We start from the raw sequence: 17,819 nt of genomic DNA, 5'->3' as shown, positions 1-17,819 counted from the left end.
TTCTAATAGAATCTGCACCTGAATAAAATTTTTAAGTATAAGGCTTCTTTATCCTTGCAACAAACTTTGTCCCCCCCGCAAAAAGCCAATCTTCTGAGAAGTGTGGCCTGATACAGCACCACAGAGTGGACAATTGTTCTCTCTGAATGAAGCCTTATTTCTTCTCTCTATTCTATCCATTCTACCCATCCAATAATAGGCAAGATTAGATAACAGCGTATTTTTGATAGCTGATCATCACAAAGATATGAGGAAACCTGCCTAGCAAAATTCACAGCCAAGATAAAGGGTCGGACTAGCAGTATCTTCTCTCCTGTTGTTGTTGCCTTCCAGATCAGCAGATTGTTCAAACACGGCCGTTCTGCGCAAACACACTTTTCTACAAACCTTCCAATACAGAGGGGAAAACATCCTGTACAGTAAAAAAAAAAAAAAAGAAAAAAAAAAAAGATATAAGACAGCATTTATATACTATTTATTTTGAACTGAATTTTCTTAGCACAACGAAGGCATAAGGCACCTATGTCTGCAGTTCCACTCTGCTTCTTGTGGGATAAGATTAATGTACTGATACTGCTGTCCATAATTCGCATATTTTGATAATGTTTGAAAGGAATGGACCCTGCGTGGAGTTTTAAGAATTACAAAAAAGATAATTTTGTCAGGCTCCTCAAGGGGCTTACAGAATTTATTTTATTAAACATCATGAGATATTAAAATCTAGAAAAATTTCACTTGATAAGCTCTATTGCCTTCTGTTGTTTAAGAAATATATATATTTATTTTTTCGGGTGGTATATTTAGGGCCTGATTTGTAGGCATCTCACTTCCTCAGCTTTATGAAAAATAACCTTAGGAAGAAGCCTGTAAGCTGTGTTGGAGAAGTGCTTAGGATGGCCACGGAGGATTCGGTACCCAGGTTGGATCACACTTGAGCGCTCTGTAGAGATCTGCTTTCGGAGCTGAGCTCTTTCTCCGGCGGAGGAGAGAGGGGGTCCCTGCCGGTGCCCCCCAGGAACAACGCAAACCCAGCTCGCACTGCCGGCGTAGCATCCCGCGGGCCCCCCTGCTCTCCGTGCCCTTCTCGTTTGAGAGGACGACCAAAGCTGGCCATGCCACCACAGTCTCCTACAAACTCAGATGCGAGGTTCAGCACACTATATGCCTCGTTCAGAAGCAATGTTCTTCCTCTGTCTTTTCCATGGGAGCAACCACAAGGCACTCTACCATAGATAATGATTTTATCTTTGTATCTGAAGATTCCCACTGTCATTAGAAATCATTTTTTGGACAGTACTAGTATCACGTATATCCAGCTTCTCCTTGGGGGCTACACAAGTGGGAACTTCTCACATGTATCAACAAAATTTACTGTTAAAAAATTAGATTTTAAAAATTGGGTCCTTAGAAGAGAGGGGGCTGCATTTAGCATCAGCCTTGAGCTCCTTGTTGTTTCCATCTCATCGGCCAATTAGGAAAATGGCAAGTCCAGTGTTGGAGCTGACAAAAACAAAGGGTAATATCCAAGAGGAATGATTGGAGATGTCTTGGAAAGCATGAAAAATGGTGCCTAATGCTATGAATAATGTATATTTCTAATTCATCCCACTGGATGAAATTGCAGTTGACTTCAAAGGGCTCAACAAGTGCAGTTGCTTAAAAGCCAGACAGTAACCTGAACATTTTGCTGTAAAGTTAATATTTGCTTTTAAACTAGGCACTAGTTTGGAGCTATGGAAATTAAATTTGCTACCTGAAAAAATATAATGAGTTTCTACTGCATCCAGATTTCACTGTCTCTTCAGAACTGAACAGGATGATAGACATGTTTGTTATTCTTTTCTAAGGCAAGAAAATAGCAATAAAGGAAACTGCTATTTTTCCTATTACAACAAATTCAAGGTTTTATAACATCAGTTTGAAGTTAACAAAATGAGATCTAGTACTCAGGTATTAAAACAAAGAAAGGACATGGTATATTGCTTTCAAAATTTTTCTCCTTATAAAGACTAGCTCTTTCAAATTAAATCTCAATATATTCGTTAATATCAAAAACAAGAGAAAATTGTTTCACGTTGTCTATTTGTGCCTGTATGTATTTCTTCTCTTAAAAGTTAATTTGTAATTCTTCCAAGTATAGCAATTTGGAGGTGAGATTCAGAGGTAGCTTCGTACATCTTTCTAAATATCTTTTTTTCAGAGGCAGCATCAGTTGCTGTGGGTAGGTTCTAAATACATACATATTTTCAGGTAATGTTTTCTCATCCATAGCAAAGCTTAATTTGTTTTCATGTTTCAGGTCTCTCACATTATTTAAAATATAATGATTGCATTACTAATCTTTCAGTTAACAACTCATCTTCCTACCTTTTGTGAATGCAAAGGCTACATGTATTTCCCTTCCTAGAGAGAATGCAAAAGTCTGTTCTGTAATGAACAGCAAACAAAGTGTAATGAAGGGAGAAGAAAGGAGTTTTCAGAGAGAGCTGGTATCTACTTCACAGATCTACTTGATTCGATATCTAAATTGAATTGCTCAGCATCACATCACATATGCGGCTGCAAAATTCTGCAGTCAGTTCAAATGCCTCTTGCAAGAGCTTCTTAACAGCACAGTTCCCTTCACAGCTTTTGCACGCAACGTAATTACCGATGCCACCCAAATTATCAGACGGATCCGAGCAGCCTCCTGCACCTGCAGAATGCGCAACCGGTCCCTGAGCAGTGACAGGGCCCTTTCAGACATGAGCCTCGTGGCAGCCGGGTGACAGTAAGCCCATCACGTCGCCTATCCTGCATGCATGCCAAACATATCAACCTCTTATTACTTGTCCAAGACCTTCTCGGGCAAAGCCACCAGTTAGTGCCTCCTTCCCGGGGTTGGACTGTGTCACCTCGGTGACACAGGGCGTGACCCACTCTTGCTCTCGAATGAAAATTTAATAAGTGCTATTTTCTCTCCTTTGTTGTGGGGAGAACATTATGTCCTCGGAAAAAACTGCAGGGTAAGATCCAGGTTCACGTTGGTCAGCCAATTTGTATTCTAAATTAGTTATACTGAAGCATTTTAAAACTTGACAGACTTAGCTAGTTTGGGGTCTGTTTCAAGGAGAATTATGCAACCTAGGCTACAGGCAGGAAAACGAGCAGGAAACATTTTCGAGGTCTGCATTGTCCCCTCCAAACATTGCAAAGTATTTAAAAGGAGCACAAGCTATAAGCTTTGCAGGTAAAGCAAGCCAAGAAATGCTCACGATTTGCTATGCATCGGTATGTTTAGACATATCTCGTAGTCTCTACGTAGCAATTTATGCTACAGCAGCCACTGCATAGAAGCTGCTTTTGTATCCAATTTAAAAACATGAATGTTCCATCCTTACCCTAGAGCTTAAAGACAATTTACAGAAGCAGGGCAGTATGAAGTATTGCTACAATAAACTGTTGTTTTACTTCCCTTTTATAGCAAAAATTAGGGGAACACTGCAACTACTGTCAAGTCTTAAAATATGTTTGCAATAAAATAAAAGCCATCGGGTTTATTTAATTTCAATGGTTTTCTTCATTATTCAAAGGCCTCTTTAAATCTTTCACAGATTTGGATGTGATTTTTTTAAAGAAATGCACAATAAACTAATCTAAATTTCTGGCTACAGCAGAAGTGGACATTCGTGGTCCTTCTATATTTTTCTCATGGAAGGAGATTTTAATTCTGTCGCATTGTTCAAAAAACGCACTCATCGGTTGCTTTACCTTGGCAGATGTTTGAATAGACTATAAAATGTTTTGCTAGTAATATTCTTCTAGCATGAAGAAAGAAATACCTTATACTTACAGTCAGGGTGAATTTATTTGAAAGCTCTCTTGGTGGCTGGAGAGCTTTGCCGTACAGGTAGCTGACACCCAAGCGATGCATTCTGGTTCATGCAAAGCTGCTGTCTCTTCAATCACACAAAGCCACCTTTGCAATGAGTGAAGCTCCAGGGGACGGTGAGTTAATATAACCAAGATCAATCACTTCTGTGATTGTTTTCAGGGAATGAAAGGAGTTAACTGAGGATGGAAAACTATTGGAAGTGGTCCTTTTTTTTTTTTTTTGGAGAGAGACTTGTGAAATTTTAATATTGCATGTTACCAGACCGTGGCAGAATGGAGAAAAGATTGAATTTCAGAACATAAAGCGTGCATAACCTCAAATATCTTGTGTCGTCTTATTACTGCAGACAGCTCGCGTAGCCGGAGCCTCGCCGATCGGGCTGGCGCAGGGCAGCGTGAGCCCCGGCAGAGCAGACCCAGCTGGGGCCCCCGGCACGGCACGGCACGGCACGGCACGGCACGGAGAGCTCGGCTCTGCAACGCGGACGCACAGACCCTAGGAGAACATCACTGGCATGGTGTCTAATGAGACAGTCTGCTGAAATACATTGCTTGTCCTTGGAGGGAGAGCACTCGTTCAGGATGCTAGGATTAAAGGAAGAATGTAATGAGGTATTAATGTCTTCTGGCTTAAAACAAGGAACTGGAGAAAATGATTAGGCCTAATGAAGCTAAATTTTAAATAACATGTAAATATAAAGAAGCTATGATGGGCTACCATCTTTTCCCTACATCCCCTCTAAGAGAGAAACACAGAGGAGCTCTGGATGTGTGAGGTTTTACTTTTTAATTAACCATGACCAGCCCTTTACTGCCTGATCGGTCCCTCTGAAAGCAGTAGAGCTTCCTGAGGATTCACGTGCAGGAATGAGATCGGCAAAAATCAAATCCTTAAACCCTTTGGAGAGCAGCGTTTTGGGTTGAAAAGGCCTACATTGGCTGGCCCTGGCACTGCACACGTGGTGGCCGTGACTGGAAGCCCTTTTTCCCCGTTGGCATAAAATCAGCGAGAGTAGTTCCTAGACCAAATCCATCTGCTGCTTTTCATACGATATTGGGCAGAAGATATCTTCAAACTGTGTAAACCGAAGTGATGGAGGGATTTACGAGTCTGAGAGTGGCTTTGGTAGAACAGCCCTGTAGCTTCCCCAGCTCACGGCAGTGCACCGAGGAGCGCCGCGGGTCTGCAACGGTCCGCGGCTCCCCACGCCAAACGGTGCTTAGGCATGTAGACAGCTCACGTCTACCTGTTGCCAAGCACACTTGAGTGCAGTGTTGCTTCGTTTTGCTTGTTTAGATTTAAATGCAAAAAAGCCCGATTTTAGAGTGCTCCACATATGGAACAGCTGTTGATGGCCTTGCACGAAGCACTTGAAGGAATGAGCTTTTAGCAGAGAGGGGGAAAAAATAGTGCAGCCGTTGACAGATATTTGGAATTTAGTAAAGCATTCGACACTGTCTCATGAAATCTTAATTGAAAAGTTAATTCAAGTCAGCTTGGCTGGAGACAATTTTATGTGGATTGAGTATTGGCTAAAAGACAAATGAAAAAAGTTATGATAAACAGCTGTGTAACAAGATGGTTGGAAATGTCCAGTGGGATAATGCAGGCTCATGGCTACTTCTGGGTTTAGTTTATATCCTCATTAATGATCTGGAAAAGGTGTAAATAAGATGTTAATGAAAAGCACAGATTATACTAATTCTAGATGAATTGAAATGGCAACAAGAACAGTGAAATGAATAATAAAAAGGGACACAGACTGATTAGAACAGTGGATGAAGTGTGGCCAAAAAAGGGAAAAAAATGATTTTACTGCAAACAAAACCCAGCATAAAGCATATCAGTAAATCAGAAAACAAACCATAAGAGTAAGCGCCACAGGAAACTGAACGAAAGTGATGGGTAGGAAGAGAACTGGAGGACTGTTGCAAGAAGGATGAAAAATCAAATGCAACCTTAGGACCCCATAGCCTTTGCAACCAAAGGGAGTTTAGCTGTTGACTTGAAAGGATTTTGGACATGGATCATAACCACAAAGTAGGGATTTTCTGCAACATTGTCATGGCCATTGCATGCAATCCTAAGAAATTTCCTACAGAAAGATTCCAACCTGGAAGGAAATCACAGAGGAGACAGAAGAAACCCCAAAGCTTTTGTAGTAATTGATGTGGGAAAAAAAAATGAAGAGAATTAAGTGGGTATAATGTGGCCAAATGAAGAATAAGCAGGAACAAATAAGCAGCTTTCAAGTGTCTGAGGCCAGAAACCTGTGGGAAGTCTAAGAATTATTCACTTCATTATAAAGAAGCATAATTTAAGCAGGTAAGGGGATTACATTATAAGGAATGAAAGACATTTGGTGTAAATATCAGGAAATGCAGCATATTAAACTGTTGAATAATAGAAGAGATGTAAGTCCTATGATTTGGGACTTTTAAAAATCAGATTGAATGCTAGCTATTGAAATGCAAGGAGTAATCTTTTCCTCCCTGCTCCCTGCGAGCTATGAAGTCTACCTATCCTAAAATGATGCATATCTTTTTCCAGGCTCTCTCTGTGCAAGTTTAAGTTTTAAAGCTTACATCAGGAGACACAGAAATAGCATAGGATAAATTATTCTTAAAAATGAATACAGTAAATACTCTGTGTATCTTCTGATCATGTAACCTGTTCTCTACTTCCACCACTCTACCCCGCTGGATTAAGATTACAGCCCTTTGTCAAATCCAGTATTTATATCAATATTTTTAGACTGATTTGCCCTACTCAGCTTCAAACTATAATATTTTGAAAGAAAATGGGAATATTTGTATTGGCAGCCCAAAGATTTATTAGCAGAGGAATTTTTTACTATCATGAACCTCAAATGATTTGGCTCAGGTTGCTCTGTACTCTGATAGAAATACCGTCCATCAGTGAAGTAAGACTTCCTTCCATAGGTCTTCTCTGGCCACACTCTTTTCTTAGCTCTTTAGCTTCTCCAATTATTAACAACTCTAAAGACCATTAGTACATTTCTTTTTTAGCATCTTTTCCCCCATTCACCTAGAAAAGAATGCAACTCATAAATATTCATCAAGGGAAAAACTATAAAGACTTGATTTTTATTCCACCACACAGTTCATGATAGGGGAGGCAGCTATTTATATGGAGCAATTTCTGCCATTTTCCACCCTCAGTATTTTGGTTCCCAGTTCTATACCAAATGTAGGAAGTGAGGATAATTTTAAAGATGACAAATCAAGAAGGTTTTTCTTTTCTTTTTTTTTTTTTTTCCCAGTATGAAGGAGGCAATTTCATACTCAGATAAATATTTGTAAACTTGGGAAATACAAATTATCACAAGCTCATTCATTTCAATTTCAGCATGACAATTTACACTGCTTAAGGACGTATACCACATCATATCTCAGTGTGTTTTAACGTAAAGGACTTCAGTCACACAGATAACATTTCTCACGATCAGCAGTAGGCTTAGGCAGCATTAATGCACTATTTTTAGGCTTTACACACTCCTACAGTCTCTAGTGAAATGCATTGAAAATGAGTTTGTGGGTTCTTACAGGAATCTGTCTTGATTCGATGATATCTTACCAATGATTAAGAAAACAGTGTAAAATGAATACTGGTAAAGCTTGCAGATTACAAAAAAACAAAAAAACCAAAAAAAACACAAAAGAACACAAAAAACAAAAAAACTCAAAACAAAAAAAAACAAGGAAAAGTTTGCCGTGTGTCAGTGTAAATTACGTATATTTTAATATAGACAAGTTTTATACATCTGCAAAGTTATACATCTGTGCTTAGGACATAACCTGCCCTGCAGAAAAAAGGATCCTAGCTAACCAGTTGAATATAAAATACTAGTACAGTGCTGCGAGAAAGAGCAAGAGCACAACACCTGGAGGCATAAGCAGGATGTTAACAAGAAAAAGCAGTGAAGTGGTGTCATTTGTCCACGCTGCATTAGTGAGGCAATTATTGGAACGCTCTGCTTAATTCTAGAGCCTAATTTCCAAACTGATATTGAAAATTGGAAATGTTCAGGAAAAGGATGGTAGGACGTCTGAAAAACCTATTTCGTAGAGAGGGACAAGAAACTCAATCTATCTGGTTTATCCAAGTAAAGTTTAAGAGAGGACTTTCTTTGACCTTAAGTCAAGGAAGTACTGACGTGAGAAACTACCTAATAGCAAGTTATTAAAGCTAATAAATCTGCTGATCCTTATATAAACTATGGTAGTGTCATTGACATCAATGGAGTTACGCTATTATGTGAGTCAGATTTAAGCAGTGCTGAGTTGCTGTGCTTGAAGCTTATCCTCAGCTGAATTCAGTGACTGTAGTGAAACTCTGATTTACACTTGTCCAAAAAGATATTCAGGATGAGGCCCAATTCAGAATCAAGTAAGAATCAGGCTTTGATACATGTGCAATTTAGGCATACCTGAAACTAAAGAAATTAAGAATTAAGGCTGGTTAAGGCTAATAATTAACCCAAAATGAGAGAAAAGTATATAAACCACAAGCTGTAAAATGCTGTGACATTCTTAAAACCAAAATTCTGTATTTCTACACTCTTGGAATATGCACTTAAAAGCACAAATACATTTTATTCCTTGCCAGGTTTGTTCTTCTACTTGGAAAACATTTATTCTGTTTCTTGTTTACACTGAATTTAGAATTAATGTGGCTGTTTTGGCTGAGCAAAAACAACCTTGACTTGTAAAAGGCATCATTTTATCACACCGAAATATCTTGTATAAAAACATAACGTGAACAAAGCTCTAGGGATTAAACTAGTTAATAATTACTACGCAAATGGTTCAAGGATCAAAACTGCCCGTGAAGTTATAGGAAGTACCGAAGAGCGCTTAGCTTATGTTTTCCAAATTACAATACTGAAATGCAGAGCTGTCTTAATGCATATCGAATAATTATGATAGCCGCAGGTGAAATATCATGTTGTACTCAGTGCACCTTTTCCAACGAGTAATAATCAAAATTAGTAACCGCCGGGGGTTGTTTCTATAAAATGATGCACTGTGGACGGCAGGGAAGTATTTCTTAGGTGCAATGGTTTTTATTTACAAAATACATACTCTTAAGACCTGTTTTGTGTAGAAATAAATAGAAACCGCAGCTCGGAAACCCCAGTCCAGTTTTCTAACGGGTTTGTCGTCCTGAAAAGCCATTTCCCTTTCCCAGCCTTCCTCCGAGAGCCGCCCGCCTTAAAGTGACACGTAGCTCCGGGTAAAGTCACCCGGCGGCGAGGGAGACGCGCCGGTGCCGGGGCAGAGCGGGGGCCTCCCTGCAGCTGCCCCCCAGCCCGTCCTCGCCCACCTCCTTACGTGCAAGCGCTGGCCCCGTCTGGCAGGAGGCCCGGAGCCCCGCGTCCTCCGCGCGGACGGAAGGCGCTTGGCCACACAGGAGCCGGACCCTGCTCTGCGAAAGCGCTCTCTTTTCCCGGGAAGGACGCGGCAAGACGGGAAAATCAGCTGCGGCGGCTGGTGCTGTTTGTTTTGCTTTCAGGTAGGACAGCGGGACGCTGGGCAGTCGGCTGCGGTTCGGCGCTGAACTTCGCACCCTTCCCGCCGCCGCGGCCTCGGTGCCGGCTGCCGGCAGCGCTGAGATTGCTGCTGGCGGCGGTTCGGAGCCGCGGACGGGCTCAAAACCGCCGTCGAGCGTGCAAATCCGAAGTGCGGTTGCCTGAGCGTCAACCAAACGACTCCCAGAGCTGGAAGGAGGCTGCTGGACCCGTCCTGTCCCGAGCTGCGCAAAGAGGATAGGCGACAGATGTCACGTGGGACCTGGGTGTCCTCCTCGGTGGCAGCCCCAGAACAGGCTTAAGCAATGGCAGGTGGCTTAAAAAGCACATATTGCTGGTGCTTTCTGTGCTCCTTGGTGTTGGAGGTGCAGAAGGTGCTCTAGGATGACAAAGACGACAGCAGACGTGCAGCAGTGCAACCGTTCCCTTGTCGGAGTGGCCCTGGTATAGTTTTAAATACTTCTATTTTTGGAGAATAGAGCAAAATACAAGGCTATGCAGACAGCTCCGGGTCACCCCAGGGGTAGCGGAGCGATGCTGCGCAGCGCGCGCGGTCGCGTGGGAAGGTGAACCCTGGAAGGCACCTGGCACCCAGCTTGCGACGCTCGGCCCCACGCGAAGGGGGCTGGGGAAGGAGCCAGCAGTGCTGCAGAAGGCGAGAGGCATCATTTAAATGCATCCTGGCCAAAGAAATGAGAGTCAGCCTCAGATTGCACAGAAATGTTGGAGGGAGGATTAGCATTGGCTCGAGCAAACTGAAAGAGATAAAACCGTGTCAGTGTAAGAAAAGGACTGCGTGTATTCTCGCCCCTTTAAAGCGTTAGCCGGACATCAAGGTGGAATTAAAATGTTTGAACCGTCAGACGCTTGCATCTCCTAGGTCCCACTGGGAATTTTCCAATCATCAAAAGCCCAGCTATAATAAACGCACTTCAACTTGCATCGCGGTTTGTAGCTATTTCTCTCTAGCTGATAACACTATCAAATGTCCTTTTGTGCAAAGCATGTTATAAACAGCAGAAATGGAACAAGCACTTCCAGATTTCCCACTCTTCCACCGGCGTACAGCTCCTGGCAACACGGCAGGTGCTTTAAACAGCTTCTTTGCGCTGTAGTCATACCATCACATTAGCAAACCTCAGGCACTGACGTTCACCGTTGCCTCACTTGCTGGTGCTTTACCAAACTGCTGTTTTCAGCTTGTTCCCTCCTGCCGTTTCCCTTCTCACCTCCCTTTTCTCCCAGTCAACCCAGGCTGGTTTGCAGCTATTTCCAGCACTCTGAAAAGCCAAAGGCAGGCTCAGACGCGGCTGTGGTGTGGGCGATGGTCAGCATCAGTAAGCGTGGCGGTGAGGTTAATGCTATGGGCAGCTAGGCTTGTTAACGCGTGTGCTCTTGCGGCGGTGGTTAGCTGAGTCTTTGGGTTCTTCCTCCCGGGGTTCATCTCGTTTTACACATTTTCATCTGGTCGGGCAGCATGTTCGGTCCTGTAGATCATGGGTAGGTTGGACTGGTCTGTCAGCTCCCGGTTCCCAGGGCTCCTCGTCCCGTACCTGTTTGCATAATCATCTCTGCGCTTCTGCTATAGCAGTGGGTTTTTCTTTGTTTTTTTGGGTTTTTTTTCAACTAGGCTAGCTGCTGTTTTAGTGAGCTACCCCAGCAAAGCATTGCATTTCTGCGAATTCTGAAAAATAAAGTTCCCAGCTTTTCCCAGCTGTAAAACTCAGAAAAAAACTTCTATCCCTCTCTATGCTTGTTTTTCTCTGGGAGAAATATGATTGTTATATAGCAACTTTTTTTAAGCGCCTAATTTAAAACTGCCCCAGCTCCAGGCAGCGAGGCCGCGGTAGTAGACTGTCTAGCGATGGTGCTGCAATACCGTCTTCCTTAGAAATAATACACAAACGAGGTCTTGCTGCTTTTGGTCCGCTGCAGGTCACGCCAGCCCTACTTCGCACCATGTATCCTGATTTTCCTTCCTATACCTCCTTAGCCCTGTCCCCAGCGCTTCTCCCGTGCTACCCACCTGCCCCAGAGGGGAGTCTGGAGGACACCATGTGCCTCCAAGGCTTTTCCTCATGAGCAAGAAATGCTCTTCCTCCATCGCTCTCGCCAGAGCCCCAAAGCCGATCTGCAATTAGACAGGGCTGCCGGGCCCAGGGGGGAGGACGGGCGCTGGGGTCCCATAAGCCAAGCGGGGAAGGCAGAAGGAAAGCAGTAGACAGGCCAGAAAGCAGAATCTACATCTCAGTAGACGTTCTGGTATTCCTCCATTTGTGTCCCTCTCAAACTATACTGTAAGCTTGTTTTGGCTTGTGATGTCAAATCAAAACCATACACTCAGGGACAAGTAAGGATTTAACAGCTGTAGTTATCTGAGGACAGAGTCATTGAAAAAGTTCTATAGAAATAAGACAGGACGTATATGACATCGATGTACTTTCCACAGTAAAGCACAGATATAATTCTGATCCCTCCTCGTCAAGAATGATGATTTTTGAACAGGAACAGGGTGGATAAGGCTTACTGGATGCTGAGGGAAAGGTGAGCCCTTTCTTACTCCCCCCCAAAATACCCAACAAACTGAAACAACTTGGCTTAACCTAGAAAAATGACAGCTGATGCAGATGTATCCTTCTTATAAATTTTACAAGAAATAAAGAGCAGGAAGGAGAAGGGGTAATATTAACATAATAGGAAAAGGTAAACCTCATAATTAAACTACTTATGTATAAATTTAGTGTAGAAACTGGAATAAGATTTCTCATCATAAGTGACTGAAGTTCTCATGCTCTCCTATCAGATGGACAACTACAAGATTATGCTTAATCAGACAATGAATGAAATAATATATGATGATGTCTTGTAACAGTGGAGGTCTAGACATGAGGAGCAGGAGATCTGTTAAGGAATCTTTCCTTGAAAAAAAATTGATTTCTATTAAACAATGTCAATGTGTTCAGGAGGAAAAAAGCAGGCAAAAGCTATTAACCTGATCCAGCAAATGTGCTTTGGGGATTATTACAGTAACTAGGCCTTGTAATTTAATTAAACTGTGTTCTCATCAGCAAAGTAACACAGAGGAATCTAAGGAAACTGAGATGCTGGGATAAATTTCTAACAAAATGTACCAGTACCCTTGGCATTACCTAAATCAATGTAATTGAGAACATGAAAATAGGAAAAGGCAGTATTGAAAAGCATAGATTTTAAAAGATTGCAAAAATAAATTATTTGGTTTCATAGATACTGCTACTGATACCAGGAAAGATCAGAGATACCTTCTGAATTCCTTTCTGTGTGAAAATCAACTGCTGATTTCCAGAATCAATTACTCTACAGGGAGCCTCAAGGCTTCATGGCTGCTCATCTTGGGTTGTGAGTAGAAGGCGAATGCTTTGCATTTGCTACACACCACCAGAAATGAAATACAATTATTGACTTCAGTTTTGCATTATTCTCAAAAGGGCAAATGTACTGTGTGAGCTGGGAAGACTTCCAATCATATTTTTAGAAAAATGAGATATCTTAGGTGGCCTACACCAGGCAGTGTTATTCATAATGCAAATGAAAATTTTAGATATTCACATATATCAATATGATTTGGGGTAAGGGAACTCATCGTCCGAGATCATTGCTTCATCAGCTGACAATGGAAATGTAATGTTCTACCTCTTTTTCTGCCAATTCCTGCTCCCATTAGACTTAACTATGAAATATACCATGAAGACAACTTTTTGATGGAACCAGCAGTTAATCAACTTATCTAAATCTGAATCAAGAATATTCATGGTGCTTATTATTTTTATCTTGACATATGTGCAGTGCATAGCTGAATCAGATTTCTCTAGTTAGGGTGACCAGAGCAGGTTTTCAGCCTATGAGAAGCTGCACAATTGGCAGCTTTTGCTGGTTTTGCTGGTCATACGGGAAGCAGAATCTGGTGTAAAACTTATGCTTTTTAACGTTCTTGTTGCCTAGAAGTTTCTGTTGTGCTCCTTGGAGATGTTTGCCATATTTTCTATGATGTGATTGAAACGGAATTCAGAGTCGAGGGGATGTGAAATACCAGCAGACATTGATATTAGACTTTATCCATTTGCTAACAAAGCTTTTTGCAACATCTTACTCATTTTTGGCTGCTTTTGAAGAATGAGCAGATATTTTTACTGAGTTGTTGTTTAGACTTTTGTTTTGGGAGTTGAACAACCGTTTCTGAGTCCATTAGTGTCTGTATTTTTGCATTCATGAATCTTCAGCTGCAAGATACTTCTACCATCTTTTCCTGATTGCCTGCATTTGTTGGAAATCTGACTTGTATAACGTTTACTCCCGTGTTGAAGTCTGCATAAACCCAGGGCATGAATTGAACCTTTTAGATAGAGTTTACTTGGGCTTCAAAGAATCCTTTCGACACTTAACACCGTTCATTCAGATGCAGTAAGTGGTTTTCCACAGCAGCAGCATGGGCCCTACACTTTTTCAATTTACAAGGGAAAAATTTATGTTTTATCTGCCTTGCAGAGCTTCAGGCTCACTGAATGATTTGAAAGGAAACTGCCTTTGTTCTGATTTATGAGTAATCACAAGTAATACAGATTGTACCCCTGGGACAATCCTGCTGAAGTGTAACCACATCGAGATTAAGCTTCCTCTTTGCATTCCCTGAGAGTCTTGTGGGTGCTATTACAAGTTAAGGCATAAAGATTCAGGAGCATAATGTAAAGCAAGCAAGTACAAGCAAGTACTTACTGCAATAGAGAAGTGCAGAAAATTTGCTGAATAAGCTGGTACCACTTTTTGCATTATGCCTGTGACTTGAAGTGACGAAGATCAGGCCCAGCAGCAAGTCTTGGGGCACTCCATATTAACCTTTCTGTATGTCAGGAATTAGCAGTTTTTTCTTCTCCTTTGTTTTCTCTATCTCATGAATAGTTTTTAAGCCGTGGTGCAAATTTACCTTTTACCCCGTAGATATCAAATTTCCATAATAGGCTTTGATGATGGATTTTGTCATAAGCCTTCTAAAACTCCATATGATGAATGATCTTGTTCAGTTTTCTTTTATTCTCTATTAACTTTTTTGCTGGCATTAATCGGAACTGTGGAGCCAGATTTTTAATCTTTCAAAACATGGGTGACTTTTCCCTATTTTATGATTTTCTAAGTGTTCTCTGGCTACAACTCTTTTATTCACATTTATCACGGCCTCTAAAACACTGGGCTTCACATAGTAGTAGTTGCCATTCAGATATTAATTTAGACCATCGGGAATCTGAAGACCTCCAACATGTAAATACCTCCTTTCTGCGTGGACAGGTTGACATCTAAGATAAATAGACGTGTAGAAACTGGTTGTAGCATGTTATTGCTATTGTATTTTTTTTCAATAGCTAAAAATCTGGTTGTAGTCTTTTGGAGACTGTTTTGGGGGAGAAAGCAACTGTACCACATGTCATCCAAAACCAAAGTATGATCCTCCAGCAAAGATAGGTGCCACCAACTAACCAAGTTACATTTCTCATGTCTTCTTTTACCATGATGCCTGCTCATGCATATTCCCACTGTTGTACATGGAAGTAGCTATGCCTTTTTCCCTTTTCTTTTTATTCAAGCCAAAAAAGCTATTTTTCTTGGAGACTTTGAGGAAAGCTAAAGGGGAATATCTGTTGCAGCAACTGAGGAGAAAAGTGGGCAGTGTGGAAAAGCTACTCCAGCACTGGCGGACAAGTTGAAGAGTAACTGAGAAATTATCCTAAAAAGTTTGGGAATATTTCAAAGATACCATACAGCTAAACACTTACTAGACAGGAGGTGGACATTAAAAGTAGACTAAATTGTCTCCAAACATGGGTCTGAGTTATTTTGTTTTTATTTATATATTTATATAAATATTTTTATTTAAAATACAGATATATATATGTTTATATAGCTATATTATATATATATATAAAATACATATATTTATATATAAAAATATTTAAAATTAAATATTTAAAATATATAAATATATATTATATATATATTTATTTTATTTATATGTATTTATATTAACTCCTGATGATGATCGAAGTTTACATCTCAGCTTTTTAACAGAGGTATGTGTTTGAGAAGTATGAAATACTTTAACTATATTTCTACAGGAAAAAAAAATATTGCATTTGTGAGTCTCTTGTGTCACAAACTCTTAAAATGGATCTTATCCATTTAATTTTATGAGGGAAAGCATCAGGATTTGGCCTTGACTATTAGCCAAGTTTCCCTTGCATTATCTCGTGTCAAACTAGCAGGTGGTGGGTTCACAGGCGAATGGAAAGAACTCCTTTTCCAGAGCCTGGGAAATTTTACAAGCATCATTGCATGTTTGCCCCATTCTTCCACTTTTCTTATGCAAACTCCCCTGGCTCTTGGTGATGCACCTGTGGTCGGACTCAGCGTGGCCATTCTTACACATTCTTCTTCTGTAAAATTTCTGTTATTTACTGGAAGATGTTACTGCTTCTCTGCAGTTATCATCTTTCTTTAGTCATACATAGTGGGAAAATAATTTTGAATTACACCACTTGCAGAGGTGATCAGCCCTGCAGGAAAAAATCCCACCATCGGTTTACTGGTGATTTGCTGTATCTTGGAAACCACGTGGTAGGGAATCTGGGAGAAAGTGCTGTGAATAAGGGCTATAAGAGACTGAAAGAATTACATCTATTTAGAGATTACAAAGAGAAGAAATAGCACAGGAAGAAAACGTAAAAAAGGGCAATCTGAAAGATTGTCTGGAAAAATAATGGCTAGTGTGACACGCCAGAAGCACTCTCATAAGAGTCAAAGGATTCGTCCAGTGTAAACAGCAATGTGGTCCCCACTGCAAGTGGACATATGGTGTCCATCATCCTTGCCAATCGTAAAAGCAAAAAATTATTCCTGGACACCTATTTGATGTGCCACCTGGACCCTGTCCTCACCACACTCCTGATTTGCAAAAATAGCATATGGTTTTGAAAACCAGAAATAGTCTATTTAGAGGGGGAAAAACGCAGTAGTAAAAGTCAGCTGTAGCTATGAACATTAATGGATTTTTTTTGGGGGGGGGGGGGAATTGCACATAGTGTGACATCAGTTCACAGATCAGCTTTGCAATGTTTGCATCCTAAGCCTGTGCAGATGGGTTATTTAATTTCGTGCCTGAATTTCACGGCCAGCAAACACTGCCGCCGGTTTACAAAGCGAGCCAAAGTCCGGTGAAAAATACTGAGCTGTGAAAGCAGGGGGAAAATGAGTCCCAGAGACTCGTTTTTCCTTCTGGTTTTCTAGGATCCGAGGGTCTTCCCAGACGAGTGGCAGCCGCGGGACGAAGGCAGCAGCATCGCTCCGTGGCGATGCCGATCGCTTAAGGGCAACAGCACAACCTGGTGGCTCCTGGTTCATCCCATGGATCAGACCACGGAGCGGCACGAGGAAGCTCGGGATTTCCCCTTCCCCAGAAGCCACCCGACTGCTTGCACAGAACTGGAGCGGTTAGTTCACAGGTAAGGTGCCGTTTTACCTGAGGATGTCTGAGCAAATAGAAAAGACTAGACTGCAAGGGCATTTGCAAAAAGCTAAATTAACAGGTCTCTTCCCTCCTAACATCTGTGATTCTGCAGCCTCGAGGCGTAGTGGTGGCCAGACATTTCATGTGGTTTTGTGCTGGATGTGCCTGGATTTTTGTTCCAAATTAATAGCTAGAGACAGATAACTAAAAAGAAAGGCTTACAATATACACAATGTAACATTAAAAAAAAAAGACAAAAAGAATATGTGTGCAGGGAAAAAAAAGTTTGTCTTGCTTTTTCTATTACGATGAAGCCAAGCAAAGTACATAATACATTTACATAGGCTGAATATTCAGACACCAGTAATAATATTGATTCTCTTTCTTCTGTGTCTTCAGGGTCTATGACGTTGTTCAGAGCACATCTTCTGATGTGGCAGGGAAACGAAGCGGGTGCCAAAAGTGCTCAGACAGAAATTTCAAATAAAATTAATTACATTTTCTATTTCGCCCCATGCTGGAAGCGGGCTCTTTTATAACCAGGAATGCAGCTGGCACTGGTGCCGTAGTTGAACAAAATTCTTGCCAGCTACAGATCCTCTCCGCACAGTATTCACTGATCACATAGAGTGGGACAAAACCTACTAGCTCTACCTAGCTAGGCAGGGCTGGTACCGCGATGGGACTGGTCCTGAGCACAGACACCTGCACTAAGGTTTATTTCTCATTGTTTGACCTTTGTACTTTAGTCCTGAACATGGCTGAAGCATGATTTATAGTGTTGGTCCGAGAAAACGCTTTAGTCCACACAGAAGTAAGATTAATGCATTTAAACTTACATTGAAGCTCATACTTAAGTCCCA

At 41.3% G+C, this 17,819-nt stretch overlaps 1 protein-coding gene and 1 long non-coding RNA gene across 3 annotated transcripts in view; one reads left to right on the top strand and one right to left on the bottom strand.

Moving 5' to 3' along the window:
- Window positions 1–9,367, bottom strand: LOC135329148 (uncharacterized). Of its 2 annotated transcripts, none has more exons than XR_010390435.1 (3): window positions 9,229–9,367; window positions 6,739–6,922; window positions 1–412 (listed from the first exon to the last, which is right to left on the bottom strand). It is a non-coding gene; the product is annotated as an uncharacterized LOC135329148 (long non-coding RNA). The 2 variants fall into 2 exon arrangements; XR_010390436.1 differs by lacking the exon at window positions 1–412 and adding an exon at window positions 4,324–4,458.
- The window catches only part of BCHE (butyrylcholinesterase), a 53,396-nt gene continuing 44,850 nt past the window's right edge, over window positions 9,274–17,819 (top strand). The window contains exon 1 of the mRNA XM_064516581.1: window positions 9,274–9,409. The gene's annotated coding sequence lies outside the window, so the exon portion shown is untranslated. The remainder of the gene's footprint in view (window positions 9,410–17,819) is intronic.

This window comes from Dromaius novaehollandiae, chromosome 9, assembly GCF_036370855.1.
Source record: "Dromaius novaehollandiae isolate bDroNov1 chromosome 9, bDroNov1.hap1, whole genome shotgun sequence".
NCBI lineage: Eukaryota > Metazoa > Chordata > Aves > Casuariiformes > Dromaiidae > Dromaius > Dromaius novaehollandiae.
This window is presented reverse-complemented; position numbering and strand designations above follow the sequence as displayed.